At 33.3% G+C, this 26,169-nt stretch overlaps 3 long non-coding RNA genes across 10 annotated transcripts; 1 reads left to right on the forward strand and 2 right to left on the reverse strand.

Annotated features, from left to right (window-relative positions):
- Nucleotides 1–1,790: 1,790 nt before the first annotated feature.
- On the reverse strand, nucleotides 1,791–2,801 carry LOC106088224 (uncharacterized). Its single transcript, XR_001221400.2, has 2 exons — nucleotides 2,703–2,801; nucleotides 1,791–2,646 (listed from the first exon to the last, which is right to left on the reverse strand). It is a non-coding gene; the product is annotated as an uncharacterized LOC106088224 (long non-coding RNA).
- Nucleotides 2,802–10,347: 7,546 nt separating this feature from the next.
- LOC106088225 (uncharacterized) lies at nucleotides 10,348–23,708 on the reverse strand. Of its 8 annotated transcripts, none has more exons than XR_001221403.1 (6): nucleotides 23,297–23,708; nucleotides 23,148–23,218; nucleotides 22,442–22,583; nucleotides 13,255–13,365; nucleotides 11,883–11,977; nucleotides 11,386–11,809 (listed from the first exon to the last, which is right to left on the reverse strand). It is a non-coding gene; the product is annotated as an uncharacterized LOC106088225 (long non-coding RNA). The 8 variants fall into 8 exon arrangements; XR_001221401.1 differs by having other exon boundaries at nucleotides 22,442–22,613; XR_001221402.1 differs by lacking the exon at nucleotides 22,442–22,583.
- A 161-nt stretch (nucleotides 23,709–23,869) lies between these two features.
- Nucleotides 23,870–25,694, forward strand: LOC106088226 (uncharacterized). Its single transcript, XR_001221410.2, has 2 exons — nucleotides 23,870–25,354; nucleotides 25,408–25,694. It is a non-coding gene; the product is annotated as an uncharacterized LOC106088226 (long non-coding RNA).
- Nucleotides 25,695–26,169: the final 475 nt, after the last annotated feature.

Genomic DNA, 26,169 nt, shown 5'->3' on the forward strand with positions numbered 1-26,169 from the left:
TCTGGGTGGAAAAAATAAAGTGTTTGTGGATGCATAAATAAGAAAGTACTTTTTAAATATAAATAAATATACTCGAAAGAAAAAAAATGTCTTTCACAACAAGCAACTCAATCAATCTGTACGAAATAAAAAGGAATAAAAAAGAATGTGTTGTGGTTTTGGTCTGCAATTACAACAAAAATATTTGGATAAAAGTAGAAGATGCCGACAAAGGCTTTTGGAAAGTTCCGCTTATTTAACTTATGACAGTGACTTATGACTTGTTTTTCACAAATAAGTGTGGCCACTTGCAGAAATACCTCTATTGTGAATGAAATTTTTTGAAATTTTTCAATTAATTTTTTAATTGCTCCAATTAAAAAAATTATTGAATTTTTCAATTAATATTTTAATTGATTCAAATCCAATCCAAACTGATTAAAATTTTCGAAATATCCACTTTATTTTCTAATTAGATCAATTAAACTAATAAGGTACATATGTGCTGTAATTAATCATTTTTATTTGCAAATAACTTTATGTGTTATGGTTCTTAACTATAATACACACATACATCCGCGCGAGAAATATTGTACTTAGCTACGGTACTCCACCCGGTAATTATGTCATGGTAGCAGCCACAACAGGATTAAGGCTCTCGTCAGCTGATTTTAAAAAGTGAAAACAGATGATTGAGCCATTAAATCCGACGAAGGCAAACGTCGTTTGCAGTTTTGCCCGATTTTTAATCATTTTTGGCTAAAAAAGCACATATGTAATAAAATTAAATGTTTTTATTTACAAATAACTTTATTTCATCTTGCACCGACCTATCAAAACACACATTTTCATCCGTAATAGCAAAAAAAAATTCTCCAATGCCTATTCTATCACCCTGTTACGCAAGGAAAATTGCATTTGAGCTGCGTACCTGCAAGCGAAATTTTTGGTAATTATATCGGCAACGAAAATTCCGCTTATGGCAAAGAAAATTTCGCCCGAGTTTCTGGGGAACATTTTCCAAAAATCATTCATTCGGTGGTTTGACAAGGTTGTCACGGTTGATTTTTCTGGGTTTCTTTGGCCGTAATGTTGCCATTTACATATAAAAATTAATATAACACCAACCAATTTATCAGCTGCTTACGTTAATGTGTACACACAAATGTGAGTGTGTGGATCTTACTGAACGCGGTTGTAATTTCAACCAAGACCCAACCCTTCGAAATTAATATATAATGTAACACAAAACTATTTAAAGAAAAACTAATGCAGCTTTTATTTGTAAAAATAATTAGATTTTGTAGTATTTTCTCTGGTATGAGATAAAAAGCACAATTTTTCCACTTGTATCAAAATTATGTTATTGTAATTCCAAGACCAAAAGCACAACATGCTCTGTCGATGATTAGACAGATGATAGATTGCTTCGTATAGATTTATTGAAATAGCTTGTTATGAAATAATAATTTTTTTATTTATTTTAGAAGTATATTTATTTATATTTATATACGAAAACTCAGTAACGATTAGAAGTTTGGCAATCGCGTATATTTAATGTAAGAAAACAACTTGTTGCACAGCGACTGTGGTTGTGCTCCTTTTGGGCGTCGTGAAATCTAAATTCTCTTGGAACGAAAAACAAGTTATAGCGAAATGCACACTTTTCATCAATATTTTCTGCTTAATTTTTTATATGGAGTTTCACCGCGAAAACCGAACCTTTAGAAAAAAAAACGCCACAGGGATTTTTACAAACTGCAACGCAAAATATTGTTTCCCAAATTATAAAAGGAAGAGGAACTAGCTACCACTATGGACTAATAGTAATTAATAAATTTTTATTTGTGCGATGTGATGTACAAACGTTACATTGAAAAATGAGCATAGTACCAGCCCCCAAATTAAAACTGGATTTGCTAATAATTTGTTTAATTGATATAACTTATACAGAAATTATCAAACGGTGTTCTTAATTGCTTATGCCATACATTTGCAGGATTCACTAAATAAGGTTAAGCAATCAGCTGACATACAATTTTTTTAATTTTTGGCAGTACTAGTCATTGTGGATGTCAACTTGTTCTCTTCTTACATTCATTCTTTGTTTACGTTGTCTCCTATTTGATGACATTTTCAATCGGTTGAAAAGATTGAACATCATGTAAGGATGTCATCCTTAATGATGTTCATGGAGCCTATCCACTTAATGTTTTCGCAATTGACCTAACCTTCTATAAGTGAAGCATGACTTTCATGTCTGGTTTTAGGGGTGGGGCTGCTGCATATGAATATTTGATATTTATATGCCATATTTTGTAGCAGGATTCACTCAACAAGCAATCAGCCGACATACAATTTTTTGATTTTCGTCATTAAGCCTGGTACTGACTTTGACTTTTCACACGAACAACTGTCAAAACGCACTATAAAAAAATAGTGACGAAGATAATGCGAACAAGTCGTATTGAGTTCGTACTGAGTTCCGTGCAAGTCGTACTGAGTTCTATGAGCAGAATGGTAGCGATAGTTTCGCACAATTTTCATTGCATATGCAATTAAATCACGAAGTGGGACGAATCAGCTCTGTTTCAATACTGTTGTCTTGTTGTTTGACTTTTGTTTGCGTTCTGCCAAGGAAAAAGTGTCCGTCCGTAGACATTTTCGCTGTAAATGAAGTCAGAACTAGGCTTTGCGCTTGTTATTGTTTACGTTTTTCTTACATGCTTGCTATTACGTTTGTTCAAATTCAAATAAATAATAAAATACACAAAATTAAAAAAATTCAAGCCTCATATGGAAAAGATGTGAAATAAAATTAAAAAAAAATTTACTGACATTTGTTAACATTCACAATAGGCAGATTTTGACAATCCTAATGATGTTCATGGGGCCTATACACTTTATGTTTTGGTTAAGTTTCATTACACATGAGTCACATCAATGTATGAATAGATTGTTTTCATATTCACACCTAACAAACTTTATAGTGATGACCCACTGCATTCCAGCGAAATATCTTATCTTACACTTTGAACCTGTATTGAAAATGATTTTGGTAACAATAAACGGGCAATACTTTAAAGCGCTCAGTTCTGCGATACATACTAGTACTAAGTCGTACTGCAATATTTTTTTAATAGAACTATTATACAGTTTTAAAACACGTTCCGTGATTTAATAATAATTTATAATTATAATATGAGAAACGAATTTAGTTTTATTAAAAACTCCTGAGGAAGTTAGAAAACCAACGAAACGTTGTGTTAAATATGAAATAAATTAGTTTTATTAATTATATAACAGCAAATTGACAAAAAAACTCAGTTTCAGCAACATTAAACAGTTATAATAATGTTATTCGCGACATTTTTCAAAACACCAAGTTCAACAAATATTAACAATAAAGAAAATAGGTGTTCAGTGTTACCACTGAAAAAGATATGACATTTTAATTATAACGTTTGCCTACAATAGTAAATAAAGTTTTTTGTTTTAAATAAGCTATTCAAAAGCATAATGTAAGAATGTCTCGAGCGTTATATATATTCTCATATATCGTATTTTATAGCGTATTCTGTTTTCGTTTAATTCCACTTGAGTGACATCAATGTGGAGAGCTAATTCTCACAGTCACGCCTGTTCCGGTTTTCGAATTTGCAAAACGGAAAAAAACTTATTTGCCTCTACTGTCTAAGTGTTCTTTCTTTATGGTTTTGAGGTTCCTCTTACTTTATAGAAATATGATTAAGTATGCATTCCAACATGGCTTTATATGTTGCAAGGTTTGTAACACATAAAGCTAGGAAAATCTTTCGTTTTGCAATTTTGATAACCGGAACAGAGACCAATATACGTAACACAGACAATAAATGAGTAGAGTGAAAGATAAACCAAGCGAATCTTTAAAGAGGCACCAAGAACAAAGATGAAAAATAAACAAAAAAAATTAAGAGAGAAAATTGAAGTGAATTGTGAAAGGACAATGCATCTGATTTAGCTAGTTTTCAATCGATGGGGATCATTTTTGGCTTTTAATTATTTTTACAAAACACTTTTTAACTTTTGACAGATAGTGAGCTCGATTTTTTGTTGGAGTCCTTCATCGCAGGACTGCCGCCTCAGTGTACAACACACTGCTACAACAACTACATGTATATAGATTGTTTTCATATTCATATGTTACCGAACAAACTTTATAGAGTTGACCCACTGCATTCCAACGAAAAATCATGCATTTTAATACTGAAATTAAAATTTTAACAATAAATAAAATAGTTGTTAAAAAAGTGTGACATTTTAGTAATATAGCATCTTCCTTCTTCTGTTCCTGTGGTATCACAATGGACGAAAACGTCTTAGTGAGTCTGATGGCAGACTGCCACTTAAACCAAACGTAATAATATAGCTAGTTAAAATAAAAAACAACGTTGGTTTTTAAAATAGTTTTTTTTTTTTTTAATTCAAAACCAAAGTGGTATTTAGCTTAATATAATCTTGAAAGTAACAGAGTGACCAAATAGTCATATCATATATACATTCGGATTTAGTTTCATTCCACTTAGGTGATATCAATCAAACTGGAAAGTAGAATTCAGTAAAAACAAAATTTTACGTTCCGTTTTCGTGTCATCTGATAAAATTTTAAGTTTGAAGAAATTTCAAAATCAAAAATTTATATTTAGATAACTGCTGTTCTCCTATTCTATAATTTCTCTGTGGAATTTGTCACAATTTATTGTTAATAGTTTAGGTTGAATGGGTAGTCCACTAAGAAATGGTGAGTTCACTCGGTGGCCAGTCTGATCTGTAGTAAAAAGAAAATGAAAAAGTTAAAAATATGTGATAAGAAGAAATTACAGGAAGAGAGATGGGGTAAATGCCAATACTGCACCGTCGTATGCGCTAATCCATGTTAGCGCTACGTCGTGAAACTGGAGTCTATTCAGGGATTCCACACATTACGCCAAGAACTTCGACCTGACAGTCCTAGAACCCACGAACTTAAGGGCCGTCATATATGTATACTGATTTCGAAAACTGTAAATCCATTCCCAGAATTCCTCTTGCGGTAATCGTTATAGCTCCGTGCTATGCCCGGTTCCCATTTCTCCCTACCTGAAAGAGGATTCCAGAGAACACCCCATTCCGTTCCCCTTATCACCTGCCTTCTGACAACATTATATCCGGAATCCGCGTTGATAGCCCTGTCATAAAGCATACAGTCACACAAGGAGAAACTCAGTTAGACCCCGTACGGTTCAGAGCGCTAACTGACGACCCATCTCCTCGTCATTAAATGCCCTGTCAATATTCAGAAAAGGAAGTTAGTTATTTGAAAGTCCAATGAAAACCAAGTGCTTCAGTAATTGTTTTAATTCTTTTTAAATTGAGAATACAATATCCCAATTTTTTTCATGCAGTCTTGAAAATGACAATAGCTAAATGGCGACCCCGAATACACTGATTAAGTCGATTTTTGAAATTCATGTCCACTATTTGCAGCATATTAATCGATATGTTGGCAATGGCTTCGCGAATGATCTAAGTGGTTTGTTTGAGTTTCTCTTTCTCTCGTTTTTCCTGTACAAGTACACACACGAACGCACGGTTTTTTGTTTGGTATTGAGAATAATATCATTTTTGAAAAAACATCTTGATGGCAAGATAGCGGATTGCACCATGTGATTTGTGGTTGCTGTACAAATGAGACCACCTTTAATTGTGTCGCCGTGACGAATGATATTCTTAAGATGTTCTTGAATATTTACATCACTCCAATAACTCATGTTTTACTTGCTGACGAAGCCGGAAATGTGAAAGTGAGCCTTGGCACTGGAAAAAACAAGTGTTAAAGTCCATTTCTGAGATTAGCGACTGTACCACAGAATCGAATTATCGCAAGGCACAAGTGTGTGAGGTGAAATTTCAAAACGAGCGTGGAAGGCGTGTTGCATAGCAACAAGTTAGCTTAACGATCACTCAAGCTCTCAACGGCGAAGGTCCACTGCTACCTAGACTAGAGCATGATGTCAACTGACTGGAAAGGGAAACAAACTTGGGGACGTTGCCCTCCAGATGCGCCTCATCTCGAACCTTTCCTCGCCCAATTTACAGCTTAGGATTTTTTTAATAAGTTTCTCTGGCGTTTCCTGTATATAAACATTGTATTACTTACCCACTGCATTTTAATCCTAAAGGGCAGTATGCACCTCTGGCTTAATTTTCGTTACCATATGAAATGCATCAACATATCCTAAGCGGATGTAAACATTCGCAAGTTACGGTAGGAACTAGAAGGCATATTCCTTCTTCTGTTCCTGTGGTATCACAATAGTCGAAAACGGCAAAAAAAATTAATCAATGTTCGTCGCCATCATTTAGCCTACACAGCTATTTTCCAGTGTGGACATAAATGTCTTAGCTGCAATCGAAAATTTCACTAGAGGTGCATACCCGCTTCAAAATTAAAAATGAAGTAGAGTACTCACGAAATTTTCGGTTGCAGCAATGACATAATTACCAGGTAGTGTACCGTAAACAGATGAGTACAAAAGTTAGGAACCATACACACACAAACAACAAGAAATGGCGCGGACAAGATACGTACACAAAATCGGAGTTGGCTGTAACCAAGCTATATTAATTTACAGGTAGTGGCAGTTGTCCAACAACAAAATGTTGAGTGCACTATCTGTCAAAATCAGTGATTAGGGCAACTCTGATTTTGTGTCTGTTACTGGTTCACGCCATTTGCATTATTTGTGTATTATGGTTCTTAACTCTAATACACACACAAAACTCGTCGGCAGCGCGAGAAAAAATTGTACTCAGCTGTTTACGGTACACTACCTGGTAATTGTGTCATGGTTACAGCTAAGACTTTTATTTCTCCACTGGAAAACAGTTATGTAGTCAACAAGATGGCGAGAAACATGGATTTAAAATTTTGGCCATTCATGTTTGGCTAGTAAAGTACGTTACATACAATACGTAATTGTGAGAAAAAATTCTGAATGCCCACAATATAGCACCCTGCTACGTAAAAAAATTTCAGAGGTACATACTGTCCTTTAAGGGATTTTTCATAATTATTTTTTTAGATAATAGATTTTAGAGCAAAAGATCTTTCTGATTTCATTCAATAGAACATTCCCTCATTGCTTATGAAAAAATGTTCACAAAAGTATTATGTTATCATTGAGATTTTTTTAGTGTTTCAAAAAGCAACCGCGAAAAACATGTATTTTCAGCGGTGAAAAACGAACATATTACCAGCCATAAAGAGTAATAAATAAATTATATTTTAAACTTTTTTTTTTTAAATTAAGTTCAGCAAATATTACCAATAAAAGTGTGACATTTTAACAATGATAAAATTTTGCATTACGCACCAATTATCAGTAAGTTTTCCTGTTTGCCTGAAATAGTAAACTTTTTTTGTTAATAAGTGTTTCAAAAGCAAAATACTATTTTTGTTCAATATAAGATTGCCTTGAATATTACAAAGTGACCAAATACTCACACCATTTTTATATTCATATATCATTTATTGTCTTGGTTGGATATTCTACAAATGTTGTTAAAAATATTCTTTTCTTGTTGCATTCCACTTGAGTGATATGAATTTAGAGATATATAGTGAAAATAAACTTATGAAAATAGATAGTATACACATATTAATTATCATAATTAAAAGTTATTATGTATAAATGAAACCAAGCAAAATATGATTCAATGAAACAAAAAAAATACCCTATGCTTTCAATGTCACCCAGTAACGCAAATTGACAATTTTGTTTAGGATCATGGCGAAACAATTAAAGGTGCTCTCATCAGTACAACAACCAAAAATCCTAGAGTGCAATCCGCCATCAAGTCGATCGACGTTTGGCCAACACAAAAAAAAAATTGCGTGAGAGTGTGTATACTTTTGCATTCATGAGCAGAAAAATATGCGAGAAAGAAGATAACAACAAAGAGAATGCAATTTAAAACTGACATGTTAATACCGTCAAACCTGGCCGGCTGTTAACAGCTTTTCGTGTGAGACCAACTTTTTATATCCGCCTTGGTTAGGCATATGTCTGCATTTTTTACGACAACGAAAATTTCATTTAAGGTGGGTGAAATGCACCTTAAATTAAAAATTACTTTACTAACAATAAATAGTATTAATCGAGACAAATAATAACAACAATAAAACCACCAATATTAACGATTAAAGCTGGGTATGCACCTCTTGCGAAATTTTCGTTTGCAGCCAAGACATTTATGTCGCCGCTGCAAAATACAATAATTGTGTAGAATACAAGTTGGCGACAAACATCGATTTATAATTTTGGACTAATCTTAATCATTTTTGGCTTATAAAGTACATATGCGTTGTAATTACTCGTTTTTATTGCCAAACAACTTCATTTCATATTGCATGGAGCTATTAAAACATACATTTTCATCGTACTTGCAAGAAAATATTCACCAATGCCTATTATGTCACCCTGCTACGCAAAGAAAATTTCATTTGAGCTGCGTATCTATAAACGAAATTTTCTAACGGTCACGGTATCGGTAACGACACTTAGGATACGTCAGTACATTTCTTATGGCAAAAAAATTTCGTCAGAGGTGCATACTGCACTTAAAGAAAAAAAAAATGTGATAATAAAACCCCGTTTTCACTGCTTTTAAATCCGTATTTAATGGCTCGATCATCTGTTTTCCCTTTATAAAATCAGCTGGCGAGAGCCTTAAATCCGGATTTAATGAGCAGTATAAACGGGGTTTAACAAATAACTTACATTAACCACCTATTATCAGTATATTCCGGCGATTGCCTACAATAGTAAACGTAGTATTTTAAAATAACTGATTCAAAAGCAATATATTGGTGCACAGTAATGTACGATCAGATCATGTTAAATACATTCATATTGTTCACACCGCGGGCCAAAGGTGGACCAACACGACAAATTAGTTTAGCTAATATACACATATATATATGTACTCGAGTGTGTGAACATTCCGCTGCGCTCGTTCCCTTCTGCTCCCTTCATAATTGAGTTTATTTTGTCTCGTTCCTCCCCTAGACTGCTCTCTTTGGTGGTTGAACATAGATCCCACACTTGTGGGTTCTATTGCTCGCTCTCTTTTTGGGAATCTTTAAAATTGATGAAGGTCAGTATAGAAATTATTAAGAAAAGCAGAAGGGACAGAGACAGTCGTGTGCTACAGTAACCTTTTTGGACAACATACAACCTAAAGCCATCAAACTCCCTGCTGAAATAAAAGAACCCCATTTGAATTTGTTGGGGACAAAATTAATAGTGTGTGTTTTTAAAAAGTAAGTGCGAAAGTGCAGTTATCATCCGGTGGCGTTGTTAAGGCAGGTTTCTGGCCAGTAAGCTGCCCCGTCACAATCTCATTCAGAGGTAAACACACATATTATTTTGAAACACACAATGTGCGCCAGAGAAATTTACTTATTTGAAAAAATCCCGAGCGATAAGTTGGCGGGAGGGGGATGAGCCGCATCCGGTGGGGAAGTCCCCATGTTTGTTTCTCTCTACAGTCAATTGCCATAATGTTGTGGTCTAGGGAGCCTCAAATTTGTGATTGGGAAGTCCCCAAGTTTGTTTCTCTCTCCCTTCAATTGCCATAATGCTGTGGTCAGCGTCGAGAGCTTCTTTTCTTACGGTCGTAATAGTTTTTTTCCAGTGACGAGGCTAACTTTAATATTTCCGCCTGCGTCACCAATCAAAACATGCGTTATTGGAATGGTATAAATCCACGAGAACTTCACCACTTCATTGTGAACTTCAGATTGAATTTGAACGAGTTACTGTCATTGTGAACGAGTTACTGTCGGGTGTGCGATGTTAGTTTTAGGAATAATTGGTCCTTATTTTTTTGAAGGAGATGAACGCGCATAGCACATCTTAAAAATAGCATTCGCGACATAATTGCTAACATACCAATTGATATGCTGCAAAGAGTGGACACGAATTTCAAAAATCAACTCAATCAGTGTATGCACAATGAGGGTCGCTATTTAACCTTGTCACTTCACAGACTGCATGAAAAAATCGGGCAACTGAAGTACTTTCGTTTTTTTTTTACTTTGAGCCAGTTTCTCCCGACCTCTCACTGAGACTCTCCACTGGATATCTGATTGCCCGCGACTGCAGTTACAACTACTTCTACGGAGCATTCCACTATGCACAGCACAAAAAACAGTAGTTTTACACATATATGAACCTTATCTGGAAAGACCATATACGACCAAGAGGTCTTCCTAATATCGTAAATGTGGCACAGATTAGATTCATACATGTTGGCATTCCTCGTTTTGTTCTTTGGTAAATAAAAAAATTAATTAATCATGCGTGAGTCATGTGATTCGTGAGTGAGATCCAAATCCTATCACGTGATCGCGCGTGGCCGTGATTGATTTAAAATTATTGGTGCGTGAGTGAGTGAAATCATGCACACGACACTAATCACTCACGAATGAAGAGAAAATCACGACTAAAGCCTAGTACTGACTTCATTCGCAGCGAAAATGTCTATTAAATTATTGCGAAATTCGACGGATTCTATTTTTTTGCCAGAACACAAACAAAAGTCAAACAACAACACACAACAAAGACAAAACCATGGAAACAGAGTTGATTGATGGCCATTTCGTTAGAATTTAATTACATTGGAAATTAATTGAATTGAAATTTGTATTGGCGCAGCGACACGTCGCTTCTATTTTGCTTATAGAACTCAGTAGCACTTTTAGGAAATATGTTCGCATTTTCTTCGTCACCATTTTTTTATAATGAGTTTTGACAGTCTTTCGGGCAAAATAAAAAAACAATCGTCCAAATATGGGTTGTTTATTTATTTTAAATCGGCTTTTTGTTTTGGGCTCTTTCAAGCCTGAAGTTATATGAGTTTGTCACGCCGCAGGCAAACTATTGGGTTGTCCAAAAAGTAATTGCGGATTTTTTAAAAGAAAGTAAATGTATTTTTAATAAAACTTAGAATGAACTCAGGATTCAGTGAATCCTGGAATGAACTTTAATCAAATATACTTTTTTTACACTTTTTTTCTAAAGCAAGCTAAAAGTAACAGCTGATAACTAACAGAAGAAAGAATGCAATTACAGAGTCACAAGCTATGAAAACATTTGTCAACGACGACTATATGAAAAATCCGCAATTACTTTTCGGGCAACCCAATATGTCTCTTGACCACACATAGCATATATAACAACCAATGAATCCATTTAAACACATATATGAATTAGGAGAGTACAAATACAGCACATATAAAAGTGTGATACTTTAATTAGATTGTTGCATATTACATCATTTTCGAAAAGTTGGTTTGCCTGAAATTAAAATAAATAATTAAAATTTTGTTAGGTATTAAATATTTTATTTATTCTTATTATTTTTGACAATTACAATATGACCAGTATTTTAAAATAACTTATGGGCCTTTTATACGGCACATCATGATAGTATTCATCATGCGTACGTGTTGATTACAGCTTTTGCAAAAACGGTACATCGATCATACATCTTTTCTTCGGTTTTATTTAATTCTCCATACTTATGAAAAAATTTAAATAATTTTGACTTTTCAGCCATAACTGATGGTTATGTGTACATGTGACGCAAACACCTTTGATTTCGCCAATACTATTACAATGACCATGCATCAGATTTGCCATGCAAACGGGCCATTAGTTCTAAGTTCCACTTTTCGACAGAACAACTGTTGTATCGCATAAGGGTTGGTACTCTGTTCGTATTTTCACGCGAACTATTAAACTCCCTTTTAAAAAATTAGAAATGCAAAATGTGTGAAAACTTAAATTGTTCTTTTTAGGCTTAAGGGTAATATGCACCTCTGGCCAATTTTTTTGTTACCATAAGAATGCATTGACATATCCTTAGCGATGTATCGTTAACGTTGCCGAAATTTTCACTTGCAGGTACGCAGCTGAAATGAAACTTTTTTAATGAATATATATGTTTTAATAGCTTTATAAGCCAAAAATGATTACAAATCGAGCAACAATTTTCCAGTGGAGATATTAATGTCTTGGCTGCTACCAAAAATTTTGTTTGAGGTGCGTACTTCATTTAAGATATAACAGTCACAAAAACGAATCCCCCGACTTAACGTCTTGAGATTCTGGAGTGCGCATTGTTTTAAAGATTCGGCTAAAATTTTGCATGTCAAGTTCTGTTATTATTTTGCATGTCCAGTTCTGTTATCAAATATTCCAGAAGGCTATTATAAGAAGATGATATGTTCATGGGCATAATTTGCATTTGCATATATTAAATATAATTTTTTCATGGTAAATAAATCGATTTTTCAAATTATGATACATATTTAATTAAATGGTAATCAATCTGCATTTTTTTTCATCGGTTGATTTTGATACACCAAGCGAATGATGCGTCTTCATTTAAGTGAGAATTTATTAGAATTTGATAAGATAATATAATAGTATTTTTCTTTGAATGAGTCAACGACAATTGCATATAGCAAAATAAGGAAAAATACTAAAGAAAAATAAGTAAGTTATAAATAAAAGTGTGATACTTTAAAAATATTGTTGCCTTTTACATTCATCTTCATTTAAATTAATAAAAAAAAGGTAGAATCTCAAGAATTCAAATCAAAGACTCGTAGGTTTATATAAGAACTATATCAGGTTATAAACTGATTTAGACGGAAATTGCAATGAAGCTTCGGCCAAATCGGATAAAAATTGTACCCTCTTCACCCATAGAAAAAGGATGGTATTATTTTATTCGCGTTAAGGCTGAGTATGCACCTCAAGCGAAATTTTCGGTTGTAGCCAAAATATATATGTGTGCACTGAAAAAGAGTTGTGTAGAATACAAGATGGCGACAAACTTCGATTTATAATTTTGGCCGAATTTTATTTATTTGCTCAAATATTAGCCAAGCACTAAGACCTTATTGTCTAATGGACTATATTTAAGATAAAATATTATAAACATTTTTTCCTGAAGTATAAATATATAATAATGAATGTATGACTACTCAGTTAAGACAACTTCAATGAAAAATAAATAATAATATTTAATAATAAATAACAAGGACATTTAACAAACAAAACATTTATGTCGCCACTGAAAACTAGTTGTGTAGAATACAAGATAGCGACAACTATCGATTTTTAATTTTGCCCGATTTTTAATCATTTTTAGCTAACAAAGTACATATGTACTGAAATTAACCGTGAAATTCGCCTTTGCGGTTTTCATTCAATTAAACTGTAAACAGATATATGTGTGATATTTTAATTGTAAGTTTTGTTATTACATCCCATTCAAAAACATAGCTTAGATCTAAAACGAAAGACACAATCCAATATAAAATATATTAGTAAATAATTTGGGTATTATGTACAAGTCCGCATGACTTATTTAATCGAAAAATAAAATATGACCAAATTTGTTTATTATGAACAGTGCAGAACGATCATTCAACTTTGGGGTCAAGGAAGTGTAAGGCAGACGACTCGAAAACTTATTGAGCGAGGAGGTACTGTAAATCCAGAAAGATAATGAGAGACTAATACGATGAATATTTGGATGCGGTTCAAGAGTCTAAAATAGCAAAAGGAAAATGTTGTTCTGAGTGTTGTAAAGTTCGCAAAGGTCGGGCCAGGGTTATAACCGCTAAAAATAATAATAACACGTTAAAAATAAATTCCGTAGTTGTTTATTTATTTGTTTTCTGTTCAATATGGACACTGATTAAAAAAAGGGCGGTACGTCGCCAATACCTGCTGATAATTTTTTATTCACATTATTGGCAAACGTACTCAATACCATTTGGTATTAATTCATATACCGAAGTAGACTATTAGGAATTGACTGCCAATCACGGCAAACGTTTTTTTAGCTTTGTACTTAAAATAATCGGTTTTAGCCAAAACATTTATGTCTCCACTGGAAAATAGTTTTGAAAACTACAAGAAGCAATAAACATCAATTTATTATTTTGACCGATTTTTAATAATCATTGGCTTATAATGTACATATGTTCTGATATTAACCGTTTTTATTTTGCAGTCAAGTTATGCCTGCACTGGAAAACAGTTGTGTAGACTACACCGAAAGAATAATCGATACAACACCGTGAATAAATACCAAAACAATACCGTATGGTATTTGTAATGCTTTATATCAGTGTTGGACACATGTGCTAGTGTGGAAAATATTCCACCCCCTTGAGCTTATGTTCTTGTGCATGTTCACAAATATGTGCAATAGCGTGAGTGAACTTTCCCGCCACTGCTTTACTTCATCCAAACCATACGGTATTGTTTTAGTATTGCGTTACTATGGTACCGTTGGTATATTTTTGTCGTTCGGTGTACAAGATGGTGACAAACATCTATTCATTATTTTGCCCGATTTTTAATAATAATTGTGAATGAGTACATATGTTGTGAAACTGACCTTTTAATTTTCTAAAAAAAAAAATTACTTCATTTCGAATAAAGCTATCAAAACAAATATATTTACTCTTATTTGCAAGAAAGAATTGTCCTTGACAATGGACACCCTGTTACGCAAAGAAACTTTCATTTGAGCTGCTTACCTGCAAGCTAAATTTCGGGTAACAGTATCGAAACCTATAATTTCGCTCAGGATAATGATAATCGTGAAATTATTTTGAGTCGTTATCAGTGTCGTGAACACGATTTCAATCATGCAGAAATAATTTAAATTTCACAACGGCCATGCATCACGCGATTGGATTTGGATCTCACATACGAATCACGTGATTTTTTAATAATTTTGATAATAAAGTGCATAAGTACTAAAATAAACCGTTTTTATTTGCAAATGACTTTATTTCATATTGCATGGACCTGTCAAAATATACATTTTCATTCGAAATCGCGAGAAAAAATTATGCAATGCCTATTATGTCACCCTGTTATCCAAAGAAAATTTCATTTGAGCTGCGTAAATTTCGCTAAGGATAAGAACTTATGACAACGAAAGTTTCACCAGAGGTGCATACTGCTCGCAAAGGGCAACTTAAACTTTAACAAATGCAAAATTTAACATGTCATAAGTCAAACACATATGGAAACAAAATGTTCGCCTGAGGGGCGTGCCTTTAAATTGACAACTTTGTCATGCATGATGAATTTCAAGTGACATGCCATAAGACAAGCACATATACGCTATAGCACCTTAAAATACATTGACATATCCTAAAATTGCTATCACATGATATGTGCTGTCACTTTCTGTGTCCAGAAGACTTTCATTATATATGTCAAATAAGAATAGAGAATATGCAACTCTTTCGCTTTAATCGAAAGAGTTGCGTATTTATTCGAAAATCAATTTTTCATATATAATTTTTCGTACGTATAAGACAATGTGTACAGCTTTCAGAATTGCTATCTTTAAAATTACATAAAGCATAGTATTCTGTTCAGCTTTCGGAATTGTCTCGAAAATCTTTAAAAAAATATCATAATTTTTTAAAATATAATTTCCAAATTTTTTTTTTGTAGAAACTCAATCTTACTTTCATATTAAATTAGGATTAATATCTTTTAAGTGCCCCTTTTAATCCATTAGCTTAAAAATGCATTTATTAATTTTTTTATATGGAATTTGAGAGTTGGGGCTTTTTGCTGTTATTGTATTTTATTTAATATATAAAGATGAATTGTGCAACATTGTGTTAAACATAACATAAATTAATTGAATAAATTCAATACACTTATAGGGACATAGTTATTATTATCTCCGCTCGATGTGCACGAAATTCGGTATGAAATGTTTTGTAACCCATCTGAAAGCCTCCGTTCATTTTCATCAAAACTTAAATATTGTAAATGGGACTAATCGGACCACATAAACTGGATTTCCTCAGTCCCAATCATCATAAATCCGGAAACTGAATTTTGATCTTAAAACTGGACAAATTCAAAGGATTTCCCTTATATTTTGATTCTGGTAGCCGCCAGAAAGGATTTCCCTCTGTATATGTTACCGGAACGGAAGACGAAGGATCCCCATATTGACGAGTTAAATCAGAGAAATAAATAGTAATCCAAAATCTCAAATCAGATATCTAAATTTTGGATCAAATACTTAGAGGGGAGGCCCCACCCTAAAACATCCCCAACTGACATATATCGGTTTATATGTTGGAATCAAATTAAATAAAAAAATAGGGAGCAATTGTCAGGGGATTTTCCCCACCCACAAAAACCTGGTGTCATATGGGACTGTTGATCTGAGCGGTAAAAAATGTTCAAGACATTTGTAAAAGAGGGAATATGCTTTCAGGCATTTAAAGTTGACCACTTTCCACTTCTCTAAACTTTAAGGGGCTTTAACTAACGATCGACCAAAACGATTTGCATGATATAGGACTCTGGAGAAAGAACATGACGAGGTCTATAAAACGTGCATAATACATCGTATACCATTATGTAATATTTGCCTTGGTTATTTCAGTGTCTTCATTCCAAATTTCAGCCAAATCGCATAAAAAATGCGCAAAGTGAACCCTTATAATTGCCAAACCTGTGACTAATAAGCACATTCTTTCAAGAAAACATTCCTCATGAAACAATAAGAATAACATTAAAATTACACTAACATTGTGGGAAATGAATTTTGCAAAATATGAATACCCACCACCATGGATCTAAAGGATATATGATTTCAAATTTTCTTATGAAATTCACAGCTGATTAAAAAACTAAAATCTTGAGAAAATTCTACAATCTATGTGCTCTAAAAGACAATTCTAGCATTTTCTATAGATATCAAATTTTTTTTGACTGTCGCTTGAAATTAATTAAACAAGCACAACTTAAAACCGAAAAATAGCTTCATACTAATTGTACCCCAACCCAACGATTGAATCAGTTTTTCTAATTCTGTTTCACCCAAGTGACCCGACTCACTCAAATTTCAATTTGCATAACCGCGAAATTGATGTAAGCGACATAAAAACCTGTGACGAAATTACCGCCCCATGATATCTATCTAGGACAACGAAGTTCTGGACAAATTATCAGTGCATTAGCATATGCAGAACATCTATCGTCAGGATTGCCATGATGTTTTTCACAAATAAGTGTGGCCACATGCAGAAATAACCTCTATTGTGAATGACAAAATAAAATTAAAAACAATTATTTATAGTATTAGGTGCAAACATCTTAAAAAATTTAATTTGACTTCAATGACTATACATGTTTTGCAAAATTAATTTATAAATTTTACAAATATTTTCACTTTTTTCCTCGTTCTCATTGCAAACTAACAGACTTGGACTGGAATCATTCTTTGTGTTTTATTTTTGCCCTTTATGACTTGTCGATCCAGTACTAAAATAAAACACAGCAATCATTAAATGGCCATGGCTTTTATAAAGGCGAGTTTGTGGTACAAACGAGTATTACGACCAAACGGCTGAATAGATTTTAAAGAAATTGGCATCACAAATGTGCAGAAATTAATTTTCCGAAAAAAAGCCACAAAACTTAGGAATTAATTTTCAATAAAAGAAGAAGACACACAAACACAGTAAATTGCTAGTGCTTTTTACTTAAGCGTCTGTTATTTGTGTGAATGTAAGCCATATTGTGGGAGCAGGGATCTTAAAGAGAAGCTACTGGTAGATGTGTGTGAGAAAGAGTATCACTATTTAGTTGGGGGGGGAGTGAGGTACGTGGCGCTACATGGCATAAAGGTCAATTTTTTGTTGTTGTTTGCATATCTACTGCGAACCCGCACAACAAAACATAAAATATTATAATTACAGTACTGGTCGTATGCAAACTGCAGTGGGTGGCTGGGTGTCACTTATTGTATTTAAACAAAACAAAATTAAAACAAGTAAAAACTTGCTAAGTTCGGCCGGGCCGAATCTTATATACCCTCCACCATGGAGCGCATTTGTCGAGTTCTTTTCCCGGCATCTCTTCTTAGGCAAAAAATGATATAAGAAAAGATTTGCTCTGCTATTAGAGCGATATCAAGATATGATCCGGTTTAGACCACAATTAAATTATATGTTGGAGACCTGTGTAAAATGTCAGCCAATTCGAATAAGTATTGCGCCCTTTGGGGGCTCAAGAAGTAAAATAGAGAGATCGATTTATATGGGACCTGTGTCGGGCTATAGACCGATTCAGACCACAATAAACACATGTTGATGGTCATGAGAGGATCCGTCGTACAAAACTTCAGGCAAATCGGATAATAATTGCGACCTCCAGAGGCTCAAGAAGTCAAGATCCCAGATCTCTTTATATGACAGCTATATCAGGTTATGAACCGATTTGAACCATACTTGGCACAGTTGTTGGATGTCATAACAAAACACGTGGTATATATACTTTATACTTTCAGACGAATATTTGGAGTAATTACAGACAGAATGACGAAATTAGTATACCCCCTATCCCATCCTATGGTGGAGGGTATAAAAATAACCTACTATGAACGATTCTGCTTAGTCGAAGTAACTAATTGTGTGGTACTAAATGAACGAAATAGTTGGTGGTAATTTTTGGGATTTTGTATTTAGTGATGCGCTCATAACTTTACTATGTAAAAAAATGAATTTCTCTTTTCTATATGACTCAACTCAACGCAACCGCAAATTTTCGCAGTTAGAATGATTGTGTGATGAAAAAACGAGATATGTGCAAAGTCGCCTCTCCCCTAACAACCCCAAAGAGTACATGACCGCTTTGGGGGTAATGTGACGAAAAGCGTAAAACCGGCCTATCCTCCAAGTAGACATGTAGTCCTATAAAAGCAATATGGGACTCAAATAAAGGGTTTATGGCACTATAGTCCAAATTTGTTCCGTCCTCCTGCAAAAGTCCCAAAGTGTTGCTTTCTTTACATCTGAAATGTTCATATCAAGTATCTGAGCGCTAACTAACTTAAATCAAAGTCATTTAGAAGTGAGAACATAAACATTTTAGAGCAAGTCTCATCCTAAGTGAACGTATAGTTTGATCAAATAAAATGTGTTTAAGAGTATCATACGAACCTAACACTGAAATATAAAGTTAAGTTTTTGAGAGTCCTGCAAAGAAATTCAAGTGGATATGTAGCTTGATAATAGCAACATGCAAATAAAAGATGTATGAGGGTAGACTAAAAATTCGATGATTAGCTTACGGTTAGCCATAAAAAGAAAAAAATGTATATCCAATAAGTCTCTGAAGATGAAATATACAACTGTTTCAGATTTTTTACAATATGAAAACAGCAGAAAATGTTTGCTGTTCCATTTCCAGCAAACTTTCTGTTGTTAGACAAAACATTTTTGTTGCTTTTACAAACAAATTTTTCTGAATGTTTATGTCAACATCCTGTCAATTTTAATGGAGAATATTCGAACCTCCCACAACCTTTGCACTTGTTCCTTACTAGAATGTTCATGGGCAAATTTTGGCCATTTTTAGCCTTTTGTTCAAAGGCTACATAGTTGTTCAACTAATTTTTAAAGAAAATTAATTTTGTTCTGAAATGTAATGGAAAGCAAAATAGAGTATTTGAAAATTGCGATGAAACAAGTTTTTGGCACAAGTATTTAAGGCGCAACTGTATGAGAAATACTCAGCTGCTTCCTCTTTATCAATTTTTTACTGGATATAGTTTCGGTATACTTCTGAAAATAGAGGAAAGGCGGTACGCCCATTAAGCGAAATTTTCGTGAGCCTACACATGGCGAAAAACAACGCCAAACTGTCAAACTTTTCTTCTGATAAAACAAATAAATTCATCACGCGGTGCAAAAAAGACTTTGGATTTTCATTCAGTGAAGTCGATGCCATCTTAAGAATATGTCGATTGCATTTCTTATGGAAACGAAAATTTAGCTAGAGCTGAGTACGTGCCTTAAAATAATTTGATACTTCCGAAAAACTTTTTTTGCGAACATTCTTCAGAAAAAGTTTACACATAGACCTAATAGGGTCGTTCTTATGAAAAGATTTTTTAAATAAAAAAAATTTTCATGAAAAAGAGAAACGTTGTAAACTATAAAAGGCCGGTGCGCAAGAAATTATCAAATCATTAGTTGTCATCCAATGAAGCCTATAAAAATCTTCAATACATACAGCTGCTGTTGTTTATTTTAGTACCATATAGCGCAAATCACATTTAACTGTTTCTCATTATCTGTAATTGAATGATATCGATCCAACCTGCATTGATATTTTATTCAGAACATCTGACTTACAGTGGATATCACTTTGTAACGCAACCGAAAATGCGCTACAGGAGACCATAATGGCGCAGAAGTTAGCAAGTCCACTTAAGACTCTGAACGCCTGCGTTCGAATCCTGGCGAGAATATTATAACAAATTGTTAACCGTAGCTATCCCCTCAAATGCTGGCGAAATTTTAAAGGTACTTTGCCATGTAAAGACTACTCCACAAATAGATATCGCACTGTGGAACACCGATCGGACTCGACTATAAAAAGGAGGTCCTTATCAGCTCAATGATTAACTTGAATCGGACAGCTGTTCTTAATGAAATGTTCGTGGACAAATATGCATTTTTATCAAAGCATGCTTTGTCATATGTATTGGGTTGCCCAAAAAGTAATTGCGGATTTTTTACAAGGAAGTAAATGCATTTTTAATAAAACTTAGAATGAACTTTAATCAAATATACTTTTTTACACTTTTTTTCTAAAGCAAGCTAAAAGTAACAGCTGATAACTGATAGAAGAAACAAATTTGTCAACGCCGACTATATGAAAAATCCGCAATTACTTTTTGGGCAACCCAATAGTATCCTTTTTTGTCCACGTGTGTCACATCAGTGGTGGGCATACTAACTTAATTGGAAAAAGTACTAAATTGTGTATGAGGGTCAGTTAACACCGAACGATCAACTAAAGCTGCTATCACACTTTATGTTTTTCTCCTATGACATGTCAATTTTTCTACCCATATGTAATTCATCTAATATGTTTGTGAAAATGTTTTAATTTACATACTATTCATTATTTTTGCTATCACACTTGTATATGTTATTTACGTATTACTTTACCTAAAAATGTAAACATCTGATCTGATTTTTTATGCGTACAGACTGTTAAAATGAGAAAGATGCTTAAATGGTAAAGTTCATCCGGCTGACAAAAAAAAAGCTGATTTCTTTGTTTTTATCAAAAGAAGCAGAACAAGGTCTAATCGAAAAAATAACATGTGTTATTTTGAAATGTGATGGTTAAATTATAGTTTCATTCGTATCACACTTTGTGTGCTACTTTAACAAATGTAAAATTTGACATGTCATAACACAAAATCATATAGTGTGATAGCAGCTTAAGTGAAGTAGCTATGTTGAACGACAACAATGCGTCAATCGAACGAAGCCATACGAAGTTGCTTAGAATGTACGTGTTTCTGTTCGTTTTTCCTATGCCGACAAGCATGGGCAATTATGTGCGGTTATGTGTCTACATCTACATACATCTACGGTCTACACCAAGGTGGATTTACGCGAACAGCTCCTAACAGCCGGTCAGGTTTGACGGTATTAAGATGTAAGATTTTTGTTTGCATTCTCTTTGTTATTATCTTCTTCCTCGCATATTTTTTGCTCATGCACGTACCCGTATACACACACGCACAAAAATTTCTTTGTGTGTGTTGGCAAAATGTCGATCAACGTGATGACAAAATGGCGGATTACACCATTTGATTTGTGGTTGTTGTGCAAATGAGACCACCTTTAATTGTTTCGCCATGGTTCTACATACATATATGTCCCATGAAAAATAGGACTCGCTTTAAACGAAAATTACATACTTCATGCAACATCTTTTTTTCATATTAAATGTTTCCTATGCGCCGTCTAATAGTATTACAGTTGTTTGTGAATTTTAGAATCGTAACAATTAACGATATTTTTAACGCATAGCCTCCAGCTTTTCCCCTTTTGATCCCAATAAACAAAGTATGAAATATTCTGCCGGTCGGTTACCCACATTCCGTGTCGAAACGCTGTCCATTGTTGGATGACGTATTTTATAAGTAATCCAGTTGAGAATTTTGGTTCTAGAATGAAATTCGTAAACAAAGTATTGTACATATTTATATAACATTTATAGTTAAAATAAGTTCTGTACCCTGCGTCACCATTGTAGCTATTATGCAGCGTACGGTTCTACTCAGAAATTTTTCCTGATTCTGTTTAGTCATATCCGTCTGTCCGCGTTTCCTTTCTGTACTGTTTGTCCGTTTGTCGTTTTTTCTAATCAAGATCACATTTGATACCCCATCATCACGAAACTTTCCATGTATCACTTATTTAGCTGCCATATACATAAAACGCCCGATTTACACTTATGTGGAAGTAGTAACTAAATTTTTAAACTGATAAAATAATTACTTTTTGAAGAAAGGACTCTGTTGAGCTTTGAGCCACGTTGCACGCTGCCAACTTGTCATCTCAAAATGGTAATTTTACTGATGCCAGATGATTAAAAACATGTGCACAGCTTTAATGTTTCCTCTAAATTTAAAATGTAAATCTGCAAATTATGAAACTTATTTGAAATGTCCTAAAAATATTAAAAAAAAATAATTAAATTCAATAAAAAATTGTGAATACAATTTTTTAATCAAAGCCACGACGTATATAGATATGTTCTGCTACATTTTTCTTTGGAAAAAAGTGTAAGATAGTTATTGTTCTGGTATTTAGAAAAAAACTGTAAATTAATTAATATGCAGCTAATTAAAAAACTCTTTTTAAATGGCCTAAAAATATTCAAAAAATGAATTCAATAATAAAGTGTAAGTATAAAATTTAAGTTTAAAATCAAGACGTATGTATATAGATGTGTTCTACTTCATTTTGCGATACATTTTTAGGTTATATCGCATACTATTACGTGAACAATATTATGCGAATTTATGTGGTGAAATTGCAATCCACATATGGTTGTTTGGTATATTGTCCACACATGTACACATTTGTAAATTTGAAAACTACACTTTTTCATATCAGCTTCAATCATACATTACCTTAAGCATTTCATATACGCATATATCCCTTGCAGGTGTTCGTATATCCTTACGAAAATATAATTTACCTGTAAAAGTGTTATTCACTGACCATCTGGATAATCGTTTGTAGGGTTGTGTGGTGAATCCATTACATTACCTGTGTTCATGAAAAAATAAGTTACATAGATCAATCGTTTTTTAGATATTTAAAATTTTTTGATTTGCTTTATTTTACTTCTTCTTGAAAATAGTAACGACCTTTATATATCTCACAAGTATTTATAAAATACTTTGATACTACTAATCAGTTTTATTACACAAAAATAGTAAATTTGTGTTCTACTACATTTTTCTTATAAAGATGTGTTCATCTGCACTACGTATTATATTAATAGTTTGACCACAATTCATATCTTAAATTGCAAAGACCACTTAACATTTCTTCATTCTGTTGATTGATATAGCGCTAAAGTTGCTACAAAATGAATTTGTCATATGTATATGCACAAAAATATTTGTAGTTTGGTTTGAAACAGGACTCACAGTTTAAGGAATAAATGACAAATTCGTAAGAAATTCAATTACACATTCGAAATATTTCTATCGTACATTACCTTAGACATTCGATTTCGATATCTTAGCAGTGTGGCACTTCTGAATTGATAAAACCTATATTTGTATTTCGAAGAAATTTTTAAAATTACACGTTGCACAGGAGACTAAGAAAATACACATCGCTTTTTAAACTCAAGCTATTTTGGGCACCACTTATAATCTTATAATGACATGTTCGTGTATGAATGTACGTGCGTATATGCAATTGCCATTAAAAATTAAAAGTTGAAATTGTATGGAATGTTGTGCGAGATTAAAAAACGCGTAGTAAAGCTTCTATTACACGATCAGCAGTGGAATTCAGTGAAGAAAATGACTAGAGATTCGCAATACAACATAAAAAACGGGATAAAATTCAAATCAAAAATCAATGACAAGGAAATAAGAGACAATGAGATATTAATATCTTTCGATGTTGTATCTCTATTTCCAAGCATACCGGTTAATTAAGCCATAAACACTATAACTGAAAAATGAAATGACATCCAGGAGCACACACCAAAGGTTTTACTTATAGAATTGTTAACATTATGCATAAAGGGCTCTAGATATTTTACATACGATGAGAAATTGTATGAGCAAAAGAAAGGCATGCCAATGGGTTCGCCCATCTCTCCGATAATCGCCGATATTGTAATGGAAACCTTACCAGACGCTTCAATTGAGAAAATGACAACAAAACCAAGATTTCTGACCAAATACGTGGACGATATATTTTGTGTATTGGAAAGAACGGAAGTGGAAAATACTCTACAAGTTCGTAATTCCTTCCACCCGCAAATCCAGTTCACAATGGAATGTGAATCAAACAACAAATTGCCATATGTTGGCATCGTCTTCCACCGACATCATAATAAGTTAAAATTAAATTGGTATCAAAAAGATACAGCATCTGGGAGACTTATAAATTATTATTCAAATCATCCGAGAAGAATAAAAATAAATACGGCTACTAATTTCATCGACAGAGTACTAAAAATCAGTGACAAAATATATTATCTAGAAAACGAAAGGAAACTTCAACAAATACTTCGATTAAATGACTTCTCAAGCAAAGCTATTGAGGACCTTATAAAATTCGTCAAGAATAGAACAGCGAACAACGAAATTGAACCAACATCAAAAATCTCCAAGAAAACGAAGTATATTCCAGGGTTTTCGGAAAGGCTTACCAATCCCAATAAATACAATAAAGAAAAATACCAGCTTGCTTTAAAAGGCCACAACACACTAAAAGGAGGACAAATCAAATGTAGTTTATAAGATTAAATGTAATGGGGATGACATTAATTCATGTCAATTAACATATGTAGGAACAACCAAAACTAAATTGAAAACAAGATTATCATCTCACTAATCTGTCCAGAAATTGAAAGACAAACTTTTAGAACAAAAAACCGCACTTGCAACACATTGCACTTTAACAGGGCATACACCAAATTTTAAAGACGTAGACATACTAGCACAAGAATCCAATCAGAAAAGACGATTTACGTTAGAAATGTTACATATTATTGACACCGCTACAAACAAACGTATGAACTTAAAGAAAGACACAGACAATTGTGCACAAATTTACAGGAATTTGGTAAAAAAAAAATGAAAGCACTTTAGTCGAACTTGTGCGCTCTAAAGGAAAAGTCGATTGTTTTGCTTCAAAATGCAATTATTTTCAAATGTATAAATGTTTTTTTAATTTTTTGTAAAATAACTTGTTTATTAAATTTTTAGGTAAAACCCTAATGAAGATCACCGGAGGTGGTCGAAATATTGGTAAACATTTTGTAAATTTTTCGATGACCTCGAGCCAAACCAAGAAGACAAAGTTAGAAAATCGTTCAATTAAAAAGTGATAACAGAAAATTTAACGAATTTGGTATTCAGTAGTCACTTTTAACGAATCGACATTGTTAAAATCAGCTGTCGCTATCGAATAGAAATTCGTTAACTAGAGGACGGACAATTTTTTTGTGTTTACGAAATAAATAAAGATAAATATTTACGATGGCTTTAGAGTATTTCTCCCTTGTTTTTTTTTCTAAAAACATTTCGGATATGTGCGTGTGTGTCATTTAATGAGCGTGTGTTTAAATGATACTTTTCCTAAATAATTGTGTACATATTATTTAGATTTGTGATGTTTTTAAATTAACAAAAGAAATATTTCAGTATATGAGAAGAATTACATATTATTTTTGTCGATTCTTCTTTGTGTTTTTAGGTAGAGTTGCCAAAGAGAAAGAATAGATAACGATTTCTGTTAACGAGGGATTAAAGAAGATATAATTATTTACAGGCAGTGACAGTTGACCAACAAAAAAATATTGAGTACACTATCTGTCAAAATCAGTGATTAGTGCAACTCTGATTTTGTGTATGTTACTAGTTTGCGCCATTTTTCATTGTTTGTGTGTTATGATTCTTAACGAGTTTTGTGTATACGAGTTTGTGTATACACATACACAACCAAAACTCGTTGACAGATAGCGCACT

This window comes from Stomoxys calcitrans, chromosome 2 (genome assembly GCF_963082655.1).
Source record: "Stomoxys calcitrans chromosome 2, idStoCalc2.1, whole genome shotgun sequence".
Taxonomy (NCBI): Eukaryota; Metazoa; Arthropoda; class Insecta; order Diptera; family Muscidae; genus Stomoxys; species Stomoxys calcitrans.